At 39.2% G+C, this 14,603-nt stretch overlaps 1 pseudogene; it reads left to right on the plus strand.

Moving 5' to 3' along the window:
- Positions 1–4: 4 nt before the first annotated feature.
- Positions 5–3,062, plus strand: LOC147957873 (uncharacterized; annotated as a pseudogene).
- The last annotated feature ends 11,541 nt before the right edge of the window (positions 3,063–14,603 follow it).

A 14,603-nucleotide genomic window follows, 5' to 3' on the forward strand; every position in this document is an offset into this window, starting at 1 on the left:
TGATATGGCAAATGCTTTGCTTGTACTGGATGATCAGCAATCAGTGGAGATGATGGCAAAGCATGTGACTGATGGTGGTGTGATTGACATATATGCTACCATTCTTGCTGAAAAAAGTCCTGAAGCAAGTGAAAGAAATGCAGGAGAGGATCAATGCAGGACCAAATTGCCTGTGTTCAGGACTGCAAGTTCAGTGTTTGAGAGAGGAAAAGGTGTTGCAACTGAGGAGGTGTAGATTTCAGGTGACTCGGACAGTGACAGTGATAGTGACTATGTTGTGCCTCCTGCAGAGAGCAATAGTTCTGCTGAAGATGAAGAAAATTAATGAGTACAGAAGGTATGCTAAAGAATTCAAGTTGAAAAAAAGAAAGAAGATGCTAGGGGAGGAAGAAGCAAGAGCTTGCAATGTTCCTGATGAGTTCATTGTACCAGAAACATGTTAGCTGGATGATGATGCAGATGATACTCCATATTTTGAAAGTGATGATGATCTTTCTTATGATGAGGCTAGTGATGGAGAGGTCAATGATGTCAGAAGGAGAAAGACCAACCATAAGGTGTATGATGACACTTTAGAAGCACCCCAATTTGAGGTTGGCATGGCTTTTACAGATAGCAAGCAATTCAAAAATGCACTAGTTAAATATGGTCTGAAGAATTTCCATCATTTAATATTTCCCAAAGATGAGAAGAAGAGAGTGAGTGCCAAGTGTAGCTAGACTGGTTGCAAATGGAGCATATATGGGTCAATAAATAGCAAATCTGACTGGTTGATAGTTCACAGGTACAACAATGTGCACACTTGTGTGCCCAGGAGAGACAATAAGCTGGTGACCAGTACTGTAATTGCTAGGAAATATTTCAGACAAATTAGAGACAACCCAACATGGAGGGTGGAGAAAATGCAAGAAGCTGTACTAGAAGATTTGCTAGCAGATGTGAACATATCCAAATGCAAGAGGGCAAAGAAGCTTGTCATGGAGAAGGTCATAGATTCAACTAATGGTGAGTATTCCAGAGTATTTGACTACCACCTTGAGTTACTTAGGAGCAATCCTGGAAGTACTGTTGCAGTCACATTAGACCCTGAAGTACATGACAGGAATGTCTTTGAGAGGATGTATGTCTGTCTAGATGGCTGCAAGAAAGGTTTTATGGCTGGATGTAGAAGAGTTGTTGGGTTAGATGGTTGTTTTCTGAAGGGGGCAGTGCATGGACAAATTCTTTCTGCCATTGGGAGAGATGCCAACAACCAGATGTACCCAATTGCATGGGCTATTGTTGAAGTTGAGAGTTATGACAGTTGGTACTGGTTTCTGTCACGTCTTCAAAAGGACATTCAGATAAATAATCATGGTGATGGATGGGTTTTCATCTCTGACCAGCAGAAGGGCCTCATCAGATCAGTAAATGAAATATGTCCACAAGCTGAGCATAGAATGTGTGCCAGGCACATCTATGCAAACTGGAGAAAGCAGCATAGGGAGATCATAAGGAAGAAGGTCATGGCTAGAATTCAAGAAAACAGAGCAAAGCCTGAGAAGTGGAGTGGGAAAATATGCCCTAATATTTTCAAAAAGTTGCAGCTTAACATAAAGAGATCAGGAAGATGCAATGTGCTATGGAATGGCAAAGAAGGATTTGAAGTGCAGGAAGGTGAGTACAGAAGGTTCACAGTTGACCTGGAGAAGTGGACTTGCTCTTGTAGATAATGGGAGCTCTTTGGGTTGCCCTGTTGTCATGCAATCAGTGCAGTATACACGTGTGGTTTATGCCTTGATGACTTCATTGCACCTTGTTACTTCATCAACACATACAACCAGATTTATGACCATGTGCTACAACCTGTAGAGGGCAAAGAGAATTGGCATGTATCTACAAACCCTAGACCAGACCCTCTTGTTAGGGTTAATAACAAGCCTGGGAGGAAGAAGACAGAAAGAACTAGAGAGGAGCAAGAGAAGCCCAAAAGCAACAAAATTTCAAGGAAAGGAGTTAAGATGACATGTTCAGTATGTGGCAGTACACAACACAATAAGAGGAAGCATTCGGAAAAAACCCAGGATAGCAGCTATGTAAAGGCAACAAAGAGAAGCAGAGCAAGGACACAAGTTGCAGGCACTCCTCAGGTACTTTCTATGTACTACCCTTCCAATTTATAATCATCAAAGTGTCGGAGCCATTGTCGAATGGCCTCAACGGTCTTGTCGTAATGCTAGTACCCTTTCCAATTTTATAATCATCAAAGTGTCGGAGCCATTGTCGAATGGCCTCGATGGTCTTGTCGTAATGCTAGTACCCTTTCCAATTTTATAATCATCGAAGTGTCGGAGCCATTGTCGAATGGCCTCGACGGTCTTGTCATAATGCTAGTGCCCTTTCCAATTTTATAATCATCAAAGTGTCAGAGCCATTGTCGAATGGCCTCGATGGTATTGTCGTAATGCTAGTACCATTTCCAATTTTATAATCATCAAAGTGTCGGAGCCATTGTCGAATGGCCTCGACGGTCTTGTCATAATGCTAGTACCCTTTCCAATTTTATAATCATCAAAGTGTCGGAACCATTGTCGAATGGCCTCGACGGTCTTGTCGTAATGCTAGTACCCTTTCCAATTTTATAATCATCAAAGTGTCGGAGCCATTGTCGGATGGCCTCGACGGTCTTGTCGTAATGCTAGTACCCTTTCCAATTTTATAATCCTAGATACCTTTCCATCTTTTCATGTTGCACAATGGACATATTCACTGTTGTTGTTGTTGTACTGATGCACTGCTGTTGCTGTGTAGAACCAGGCAGCAAAAACAACAAGGAAAGCAAGCAACAAAGGCAGGAAAACATCTCACCAAGCAGGGCCATCCTCTCAGCCAACAACGGGTTCACAACCAGCCACATCCCAGCCAACACAGAGTTCATAGCCAGCTCCCAGGGCACCAGCACATCCAAGGGCTCCAGCACCTGCAAGGCCACCTGCAACTCAAAGGACAGCACGAAGACAATTTATGGCTCCCGGGGCTTCAAACTCTCAGCCAGGCACATCACAAATTCCAGCTTATGGTGATGGGAGGTTTGATACGTCTCCAACGTATCTATAATTTTTGATTGCTCCATGCTATATTATCTACTGTTTTGGACATTATTGGGCTTTATTATCCACTTTTATATTATTTTTGGGACTAAGCTATTAACCGGAGGCCCAGCCCAGAATTGCTGTTTTTTGCCTGCTTTAGGGTTTTGAAGAAAAGGAATATCAAACGGAGTCCAAACAGAATGAAACCTTCGGGAACGTGATTTTCTCACCGAATACAACTTAGGAGACTTGGACCCTACGTCAAGCCAACTAACAGGAGGCCACGAGGGAGGGGGCGCACTTGCCCCCCCCAGGCGCGCCCTCCACCCTCGTGGGCCCCCTGTTGCTCCACCGACGTACTTCTTCCTCCTATATATACCCACGTACCCCCAAACAATCAGATACGGAGCCAAAACCCTAATTCCACCGCCGCAACTTTCTGTATCCATGAGATCCCATCTTGGGGCCTGTTCCGGAGCTCCACCGGAGGGGGCATCGATCACGGAGGGTTTCTACATCAACACCATAGCCTCTCTGATGAAGTGTGAGTAGTTTACTTCAGACCTACGGGTCCATGGTTAGTAGCTAGATGGCTTCTTCTCTCTTTTTGGATCTCAATACAATGTTCTCCCCCTCTCTTGTGGAGATATATTCGATGTAATCTTCTTTTTGCGGTGTGTTTGTTGAGACCGATGAATTGTGGGTTTATGATCAAGTCTATCTATGAATAATATTTGAATCTTCTCTGAATTCTTTTATGTATGATTGGTTATCTTTGCAAGTCTCTTTGAATTATCAGTTTGGTTTAGCCTACTAGATTGATCTTTCTTGCAATGGGAGAAGTGCTTAGCTTTGGGTTCAATCTTGCGGTGTCCTTTCCCGGTGACAGTAAGGGCAGCAAGGCACATATTGTATTGTTGCCATCAAGGATAACAAGATGGGGTTTTCTTCATATTGCATGAGTCTATCCCTCTACATCATGTCATCTTGCTTAAGGCGTTACTCTGTTTTTAACTTAATACTCTAGATGCATGCTAGATAGCGGTCGATGAGTGGAATAATAGTAGTAGATGCAGGCAGGAGTCGGTCTAATTGTCTCAGACGTGATGCCTATATACATGATCATACCTAGATATTCTCATAACTATGCTCAATTCTGTCAATTGCTCAACAGTAATTTGTTCACCCACCGTAGAATACTTATGCTCTCGAGAGAAGCCACTAGTGAAACCTATGTCCCCCGGGTCTATCTTTATCATATCAATATCCTACTACTTAGTTATTTACTTTGCTATTTACTTTGCCATTATTTTACTTTGCATCTTTATCATAAAAATACCAAAAATATTATCTTTATCATATCTATCAGATCTCACTCTCGTAAGTGGCCCTATAGAGATTGACAACCCCTATTTGCGTTGGTTGCGAGGATTTATTTGTTTGTGCAGGTACGAGGGACTTGCGTGTAGCCTCCTACTGGATTGATACCTTGGTTCTCAAAAACTGACGGAAATACTTATGCTACTTTGATGCATCATCCCTTCCTCTTCGGGGAAAACTAACGCAGTGCTAAAAGAGGTAGCAAGAAGGATTTTTGGCGCCGTTGTCGGGGAGGTCTACGCAAAAGTCAATATACCAAGTACCCATCACATACCCTTATCTCCCGCATTACAGTATTTGCCATTTGCCTCTCGTTTTCCTCTCCCCCCACTTCACCCTTGCCGTTTTATTCACCCTCTCTCTCTCTATCCTCCCTCTCTTTCTCTATTTGCCTCTTTTGCTTGTTTGCTTGTGTTACCATGTGCCTTCAATTTGCTTGCATCTTTGCTTGCTAATAATCTATTGATATGGATCCACTTAAAGTGTTCTACTTGGATCATCTTTGATCCTTATGTGCTCGTGATAAAACCCCAACTAGCTTAGTTGATGGGAAATCTTTAGATGAGCATGCTGATTTTGTGCGTCATCGTTTGTCTGAAAAAGGGAAGCTCTTATGGTATCATATAAATAGTTTGCTATGCTATGCTTGGAATCTTTGTGAAATTTGTGATTTTACTTGTTGCTCTAAGAACCCTAAAAAACACCTTCCTTACCTATGTGAGTTCAATGATAATGAAATCTTATCTTCTTATGCAAAGGGTGTTTATAGTTACTATGATATCGAACAAATTGAAGAATTTGTCGTTTTTAAGGGTGCTCATGAAGTTGCTTCTTTGATTGAAAGTATGATTTTACTCTCAATAAATCTGAAAATTCCGTCATACTTAAATATTGCAATGAAAACTTTGCTCATAATGTCTATGTTCAAGAATTTATTGAAAGAATGACCGCTGCTTTGGAAGAAAATAATGATATGCATGAATCTATAGATAATAATGATTCCGATGATTTGGATGAAATATCCCTTGATGAACATGATGCTTGCTATTCTTGTGGCCATGATGCCAATATTTATGAAGATGAATTTGTCATAGTTCCTTATGTTAAACATGAGATCGTTGCTATTGCACCCATACTTGATAGTTCCTTCGATGAAAAGCATGATTGCAATGATGTTATTATAAATTCTCTTAATGTCAATTGTGTTAATAATATGCAAAACCCTAAGCTTGGGGATGCTAGTTTTGCTATGACTACTATTTGTTGCAATGATCATGATTGGGGTGATTCTTCTTTTGATCTTGAAGATTTATTTAAGCCCCATGATGAATATGAGAATGTTCAATCTTATGAAATTTTTATTGAAAATGGGTTTGAAGAGGTCATGACTTTAGTTAGTGTTAATCCCACTATTTTGGAAGAGTGTCAACTTTGCATGCATGTGGATCGTGTTGAAAATATTTTATGTGATAACTATTTTGTTGAATTTGCTTATGATCCCACATTGCAATTATTATGAGAGAGGAAAATATGGTGGTAGAAATTTTCATGTTACTAAATTACCTCTCGCTATGTTGAGATTGCTATTGTTTCTTTCCTCTTCCATGCATATGCTAGTTTTTTCTTGCCATGATAATTTGTTTGCCTATAAGATGCCTATGCATAGGTAAGTATGTTAGACTTAGATGTGTTTGTCACATGTTTTATGATGCTCTCTTTGTGCTTCAATTCTTGTCTTTCATGTGAGCATCATTAAAATTATCAATGCCTAGCTAAAAAGGCTTTAAAGAAAAGCGCTTGTTGGGAGACAACCCAATATTTTCCCTTCCTGTTATTCAATAAATAAATTATTTAGATTCTGTTTTGGTTGTGTTTTTTGTGTTTAATTAGTGTTTGTGCCAAGTAGAACCGTTGGGAAGACTTGGGGAAAGTCTTGTTGAACTTGCTGTAAAAAACAGAAACTTTAGCGCTCACGAGAACTGCTGTAATTTTTATTTGGAAAGTGATATTTAGTTAATTCTTTTTTCAGATGATTAATAGATAAATTCCTCACGTCCAGAAATTTATTTTAGAATTTTGGGGGTTGCAGATCTTGCGCTAGCTACAGATTACTACAGACTGTTCTGTTTTTGACAGATTCTGTTTTTCGTGTGTTGTTTGCTTATTTTGATGAATCTATGGCTAGTACATTAGTTTATAAACCATAGAGAAGTTGGAATACAGTAGGTATAACACCCATATAAATAAAGAATGGGTTCATTACAGTACCTTGAAGTGGTCTTTTGTTTTCTTTCGCTAACGGAGCTCACGAGATTTTCTACTTTAAGTTTTGTGTTGTGAAGTTTTCAAGTTTTAGGTAAAGATTTGATGGATTATGGAACAAGGAGTGGCAAGAGCCTAAGCTTGGGGATGCCCATGTCACCCCCAAGATAATCTAAGGACACCTAAAAGCCAAAGCTTGGGGATGCCCCGGAAGGCATCCCCTCTTTCGTCTACTTCTATCGGTAACTTTACTTGGAGCTATATTTTTATTTACCACATGATATGTGTTTTGCTTGGAGCGTCTTGTATTATTTGAGTCTTTGCTTATTAGTTTACCACAATCATCCTTGCTGTACACACCTTTTGAGAGACCCATATATGATTTGGAATTTGTTAGAATACTCTATGTGCTTCGCTTATATCTTTTGAGTTATATAATTTTACTCTATTGCTTCACTTATATCTTTTAGAGCATGGTGGTGGATTTGTTTTATAGAAACTATTGATCTCTCATGCTTCACTTAGATTATTTTGAGAGTCTTAAATAGCATGGTAATTTTCTTAAAATCCTAATATGCTTGGTATGCAAGATTAATAATAAAAATTCTCTTATGAGTGTGTTGAATACTATGATAAGTTTGATACTTGATAATTGTTTTGAGACATGGAGATGGTGATATTAAAGTCATGCTAGTTGAGTAGTTGTGAATTTGATACATACTTGTGTTGAAGCTTGTGATTCCCGTAGCATGCACGTATGGTGAACCGTTATGTGATGAAGTCGGAGCATGATTTATTTATTGATTGTCTTCCTTATGAGTGGCGGTCGGGGACGAGCGATGGTCTTTTCCTACCAATCTATCCCCCTAGGAGCATGCGCGTAATACTTTGCTTTGATAACTTGTAGATTTTTGCAATAAGTATATGAGTTCTTTATGACTAATGTTGAGTCCATGGATTATACGCACTCTCACCCTTCCACCTTTGCTAGCCTCTCTAATACCGCGCACCTTTCGCCGGTATCATACACCTACCATATACCTTCCTAAAAACAGCCACCATACCTACCTATTATGGCATTTCCATAGCCATTCCGAGATATATTGCCATGCAACTTTCCACCGTTCCGTTTATGACACACTCCACATTGTCATATTGCTTAGCATGATCATGTAGGTGACATAGTATTTGTGGCAAAGCCACCGTTCATAATTCTTTCATACTTGTCACTCATTACATCATTGCATATCCCGGTACACCACCGGAGGCATTCATATAGAGTCATATCTTGTTCTAAGTATCGAGTTGTAATTATTGAGATGTAAGAAAAATAAAAGTGTGATGATCATCATTATTAGAGCATTGTCCCAAGTGAGGAAAGGATGATGGATGATACGTCTCCAACGTATCTATAATTTTTTATTGCTCCATGCTATATTATCTACTGTTTTGGGCAATATTGGGCTTTATTTTCCACTTTTATATTATTTTTGGGACTAACCTATTAACCGGAGGCCCAGCCCAGATTTGCTGTTTTATGCCTATTTCAGTGTTTCGAAGAAAAGGAATATCAAACGAAGTCGAAACGGAACGAAATCAACTCGAGAAGTTATTTTTCGAAGGAAAGCAACCCAGGGAACTTGGAGTGCACGTCAGGGGAGACACGGGCTGCCCACGAGGGTGGGGGCGCGCCCACCCCCCTAGGGCGTGCCCCCTGCCTCGTGGGGCCCCCGTGGCTCCTCCGACGTACTTCCTGCACCCATATATATCGTCGTACCCTAAAACTTCCAGAACGAAGATTAGATCTGGAGTTCCGCCGCCGCAAGCCTCTATAGCCACCAAAAGTCGATCGGGACCCTGTTCCGGCACCCTGCCGGAGGGGGGAAACCTCACCGGTGGCCATCTTCATCATCCCGGCGCTCTCCATGACGAGGAGGGAGTAGTTCTCCCTCGGGGCTGAGGGTATGTACCAGTAGCTATGTGTTTGATCTCTCTCTCTCTCTCGTGTTCTTGAGATGATACGATCTTGATGTATCGCGACCTTTGCTATTATATTTGGATCCTATGATGTTTCTTCCCCCCTCTACTCTCTTGTAATGAATTGAGTTTCCCCTTTGAAGTAATCTTATTGGATTGATTCTTTAAAGATTTGAGAACACTTGATGTATGTCTTGTCGTGCGTATCTGTGGTGACAATGGGATGCCACGTGATTCACTTGATGTATGTTTTGGTGATCAACTTGCGGGTTCCGCCCATGAACCTATGCATAGGGGTTGGCACATGTTTTCGTTTTGATTCTTCGGTAGAAACTTTGGGGCACTCTTTGAGGTTCTATGTGTTGGTTGAATAGATGAATCTGAGATTGTGTGATGCATATCGTATAATCATACCCATGGATACTTGAGGTGACATTGGAGTATCTAGCTGACATTAGGGTTTTGATTGATTTGTGTCTTAAGGTGTTATTCTAGTACGAACTCTAGGGCTGTTTGTGACACCTATAGGAATAGCCCAACGGATTGATTGGAAAGAATAACTTTGAGGTGGTTTCATACCCTACCATAATCTCTTCGTTTGTTCTCCGCTATTAGTGACTTTGGAGTGACTCTTTGTTGCATGTTGAGGGATGGTTATGTGATCCAATTATGCTATTATTGTTGAGAGGACTTACACTAGTGAAAGTATGAACCCTAGGCCTTGTTTCCTAGCATTGCAATACCGTTTACGCTCACTTTTATCATTAGTTACCTTTCTGTTTTTATAATTTCAGATTACAAATACTATTATCTACTATCCATATACCACTTGTATCACCATCTCTTCGCCAAACTAGTGCACCTATACAATTTACCATTGTATTGGGTGTGTTGGGGACACAAGAGACTCTTTGTTATTTGGTTGCAGGGTTGCTTGAGAGAGACCATCTTCATCCTACGCCTCCCACGGATTGATTAACCTTAGGTCATCCACTTGAGAGAAATTTGCTACTGTCCTACAAACCTCTGCACTTGGAGGCCCAACAACGTCTACAAGAAGAAGTTTGTGTAGTAGACATCAAGCTCTTTTCTGGCGCCGTTGCCAGGGAGGTTAGTGCTTGAAGGTATATCTTTAGATCTTGCAATCGAGTCTTTTAGTTTCTTGTTTTATCACTAGTTTAGTTTATAAAAGAAAACTATAAAAAAATGGAATTGAGTTTGTCTCATACGCTTCACCTTTTTAATATCTTTTGTGAGTATGATGGAAAGGATAATTGTGCTCAAGTGCTAGAAGAAGAAATCTATAAAATGTTTGGCACTAAATATTTGAATGATGAGCATGATTGCAATGTTGTTAGTATGAATTATTTGAATATCCATGATGTTAATGATGATTGCACTAGTTATGATGAAAATGCCTCCTAGAAACATGTCAATTTTTGTGGAGTAGACTGGGTTTGTAAGTACACACCAAATAGGGAAGATAGATATTGCAAGAGGCATAAGTACTTAGAAACTAAATTGTTGCAAGAAAGTCTTGATGATTGTGCTGAAAAATTCAATATTTTTCGCGCCCCTTGTGAACTTTGCAATGAACATGTCCATTTAAAGCTCCAATGCTATTTGTTTCATGATCAAGTCGTGTCCAAACATTGTGATAATTTGATTACCCTTGAGCATCATAAAGAGCTTAGCCTTCTTTTGGGTTATGAAGAAATGAAACGTATAACTGAGGGTATTCCAAAATTTAATCTTGATAGAGTTCTTCATTTTGATCTAGAGGAAATTTATATGTATTATGCGGTGAATTGTATTGAAAATCCTTATATTGCCAACTACATAAAGAAAAGAAAACAAATAGAAGATGAAGAGAATACTAATGAAAGGGAAGAGACTTGCCAATACCCTCCTATTATTTCTTATGATGAATCAAGTAACGAGGAAGAGCCTCCTATTCAACCAATCTCATTAATAAGGAGCTCCAAAAAGAGGATTGAGCCCACACATGATGCGGTGAAGAAGAAGAAAAGAAAAAGGAAGAGAGGTAAAAAGATATCTCTTCCAAATAATGCTGCTCCTATTACTATTGTGCCTCATGAAAATATAATTGTGGAAGATAATGATACTTCTTATGATCTTGAAAATCTTTTTGGCACTTGCTTGGAAGAATATGATAGTTGCTATACTATTGGTGCTATTTATACTATTAATGATGAGAGTGATTATGCTTATGATATGAAAAGGCCCAAGATTGGGGAAGCTATGTTTGATGAAGATGATGTTTTTGAGAATATATTTGCTGCAATTAATGTTTGTCCCAAGCTTGGGGATGCTATGTTCATTAATGATGATATTTTTAGTCTTCCTAGTTTTGATATGCAAAGTTGTTATGATAAGGACAAAGTTGCTACTTATGATGATTATTGTGATGAAACTTATGCTATAAAGAGTAGTGATGGTTATATTTATAAAACTTGTCATGATTATGAGTACCCTTTCTCTGAACATTACTCTTTTAATGTGGAAACAATTTATAGTATTCAAGTCTCTTATGATACTCCCACTATTCCGACTGAGAAGAAATTTGCTTATGTGGAGAGTAATAAAATTTCTATGCTTGTAGATCATGAAAAGAATGCTTTAGGTGCTGGTTATATTGTTGAATTCATTCATGATGCTACTGATAATTATTATGAGGGAGGAATATATGCTTGTAGGAGTTGCAATAATATCAAGTTTCCTCTCTATGTGCTTAAAGTTTTGAAGTTATGCTTGTTTTACCTTCCTATGCTAGTTGATTATTGTTCCCATAAGTTGTTTGCTCACAAAATCCCAATGCATAGGAAGTGGGTTAGACTTAAATGTGCTAGTAATATTCTTCATGATGCTCTCTTTATGCTACGATTCTTATCTTTTATATGAGCATCATTGAAATCATCATGCCTAGCTAGGGGCGTTAAACGATAGCGCTTGTTGGGAGGCAACCCAATTTTATTCTTGTTCCTTGCTTTTTGTTCCTGTTTAGTAATAAATAATTCATCTAGCCTCTTCTTAGATGTGGTTTTATGATTTTAATTAGTGTTTGTGCCAAGTAGAACCTTTGGGAAGACTTGGGGAAAGTCTTGTTGATCATGCTGTAAGAAAAACAGAAACTTTAGCGCTCACGAGAATTGCTTCCATTTTTATTTGGTGAGTGCTATTTAGTTAATTATTTTTGAAGATGATTAATAGATAAATTACTGAGGTCCAGCAATTTATTTGAGAATTTTATGAGTTCCATAAGTATACGTTTGATCCAGATTACTACAGACTGTTCTGTTTTTGACAGATTCTGTTTTCGATGTGTTGTTTGCTTATTTTGATGAATCTATGGCTAGTAAAATAGTTTATAAACCATAGAGAAGTTGGAATACAGTAGGTTTAACACCAATATAAATAAAGAATGAGTTCATTACAGTACCTTGAAGTGGTGATTTATTTTCTTATACTAACGGAGCTTACGAGTTTTCTACTTTAAGTTTTGTGTTGTGAAGTTTTCAAGTTTTGGGTAAGGATTCGATGGATATGGAACAAGGAGTGGTAAGAGCCTAAGCTTGGGGATGCCCAAGGCACCCCAAGGTAATATTCAAGGACAACCAAGAGCCTAATCTTGGGGATGCCCCGGAAGGCATCCCCTCCTTCGTCTTCGTTCATCGGTAACTTTACTTGGAGCTATATTTTTATTCGCCACATGATATGTGTTTTGCTTGGAGCGTCAATTTATTGTGCTTTGCTTTCTGTTTGAATAGAATACCAAGATCTGAAATTATTAAATGTTAGAGAGTCTTCACATAGTTGCATAATTATTCGACTACTCATTGATCTTCACTTATATCTTTTGGAGTAGTTTGTCATTTGCTCTAGTGCTTCACTTATATCTTTTAGAGCATGGTGGTAGTTTTATTTTGAAGAAATAGATGAACTCTCATGCTTCACTTATATCATTATGAGAGTCTTAAATAGCATGGTAATTTTCTTAAAATCCTAATATGCTAGGTATTCAAGAATAATAAAACTTTCTTATGAGTGTGTTGAATACTATGAGAAGTTTGATGCTTGATAATTGTTTTGAGATATGAGGATGGTGATATTAGAGTCATGCTAGTTGAGTGGTTATGAATTTGAGAAATACTTGTGTTGAAGTTTGTGATTCCCGTAGCATGCACGTATGGTGAACCGTTATGTGATGAAGTCGGAGCATGATTCATTCATTGATTGTCTTCCTTATGAGTGGCGGTCGGGGATGAGCGATGGTCTTTTCCTACCAATCTATCCCCCTAGGAGCATGCGCGTAATACTTTGCTTTGATAACTTGTAGATTTTTGCAATAAGTATATGAGTTCTTTATGACTAATGTTGAGTCCAGGGATCATACGCACTCTCACCCTTCCACCATTGCTAGCCTCTCTAATACCGCGCACCTTTCGCCGGTATCATACACCCACCATATACCTTCCTCAAAACAGCCACCATACCTACTTATTATGGCATTTCCATAGCCATTCCGAGATATATTGTCATGCAACTTTCCACCATTCCGTTCATCATGACACATTCATCATTGTCATATTGCTTAGCATGATCATGTATAGTGCAGAACCGGGCAATAGCACCGGCTCGTAAGGCCCTTTAGCGCCGGTTTGGTAACCGGCGCTAAAATGTAGGCACTAAAGCCCCCCCCCCCCTTAGTACCGGTTCAGCACGAACCGGTGCTAAAGGGCAACCACGTGGCACGAGCCAGCTTCGGGGGTAGGGAGCCCTTTAGTAACGGTTGGTGTCACCAACCGGTATTAAAAGGTTGGGGGGTTTGGGTTTATGATTTCTTTTTCATTTAATTTTGTGTTTTCCATTTAATTATTTTTCATTTGCTGGTATTTTACGATACTACATATTGTACACGTTCTGCATATATATAAATAGAATTTCTAGTAGAACCGATCATAATATATATATATATCATCGAATGTCTCACAACCACCATTAATTAATTCACACATATATACACACATGTATATATATATACAATTTCTCCTAATTGGTGCCTTCGGAGCCAGTGGCATTAGCCTAGCTAATTGGTGCCTTCGGAGCACGATAACAATTGGAAGTGGTTCATGGGGGCGGTAGCGGGTAATAGTATTCTCCTTTGGGATCTATGACCTGGTCGAGCAAAAATCCCGCTATTTCCTCTTGAATTGCTTCTATGCGGTCCTGTGCTAGGAGCTTGTCCCGCACCTCTTTGAACTGTTAAGAAGGAGATCAATATGCATGTGTATTAGTTGTGTGACTAGATATCAATAATGGTATAAAAATTGTGAATAGTGTTCTGACAATCGATATCGTACCCACTCCTGTCTTTGAGATTTGCTCCTTTCGGACGCCATCATGCAAATGTTCTCGCAAACGTAGTATGCACATAGATCATTCCCCGGCGCCTGCTTCAGGGCCTTTACAAGAATGGAATTTGATCAGATAATAATTAATCAAGCATGATAATTAAAGAGATGGCATCTACCTAGTACTACTTAATTACTTACCTTGGGTCGATACCATTTCAGATTTTGTTTCCATGGGCCTGGAGTGGCCCTGATGAACTTTGCCCAAGCCCTGCCCGCCGACAAAGAAAATGAATAAATGGGTTATTAAATAGTTGTTATCAGGAAATGACGAACTAATTAAATAGGCCGAGATATAGTTAATAATGATTGAAATTACCTGTTGAATATCCCCTTCACGATGGTGTAGTCACTTGCTTTCTTAAGTAGTGAGTCTAGTACTTCAACTGTTCCTTCATCAACTTTAATGATTAACAAGATCCAGTGAAATCTGCATGCACACACGTTTGCATGTCTTAATTAAGCGGGCATATGTAAGCAA

This window comes from Triticum urartu, chromosome 7A, assembly GCF_056163025.1.
Source record: "Triticum urartu cultivar PI428250 chromosome 7A, HENAU_Tu73, whole genome shotgun sequence".
Classification (NCBI taxonomy): Eukaryota; Viridiplantae; Streptophyta; class Magnoliopsida; order Poales; family Poaceae; genus Triticum; species Triticum urartu.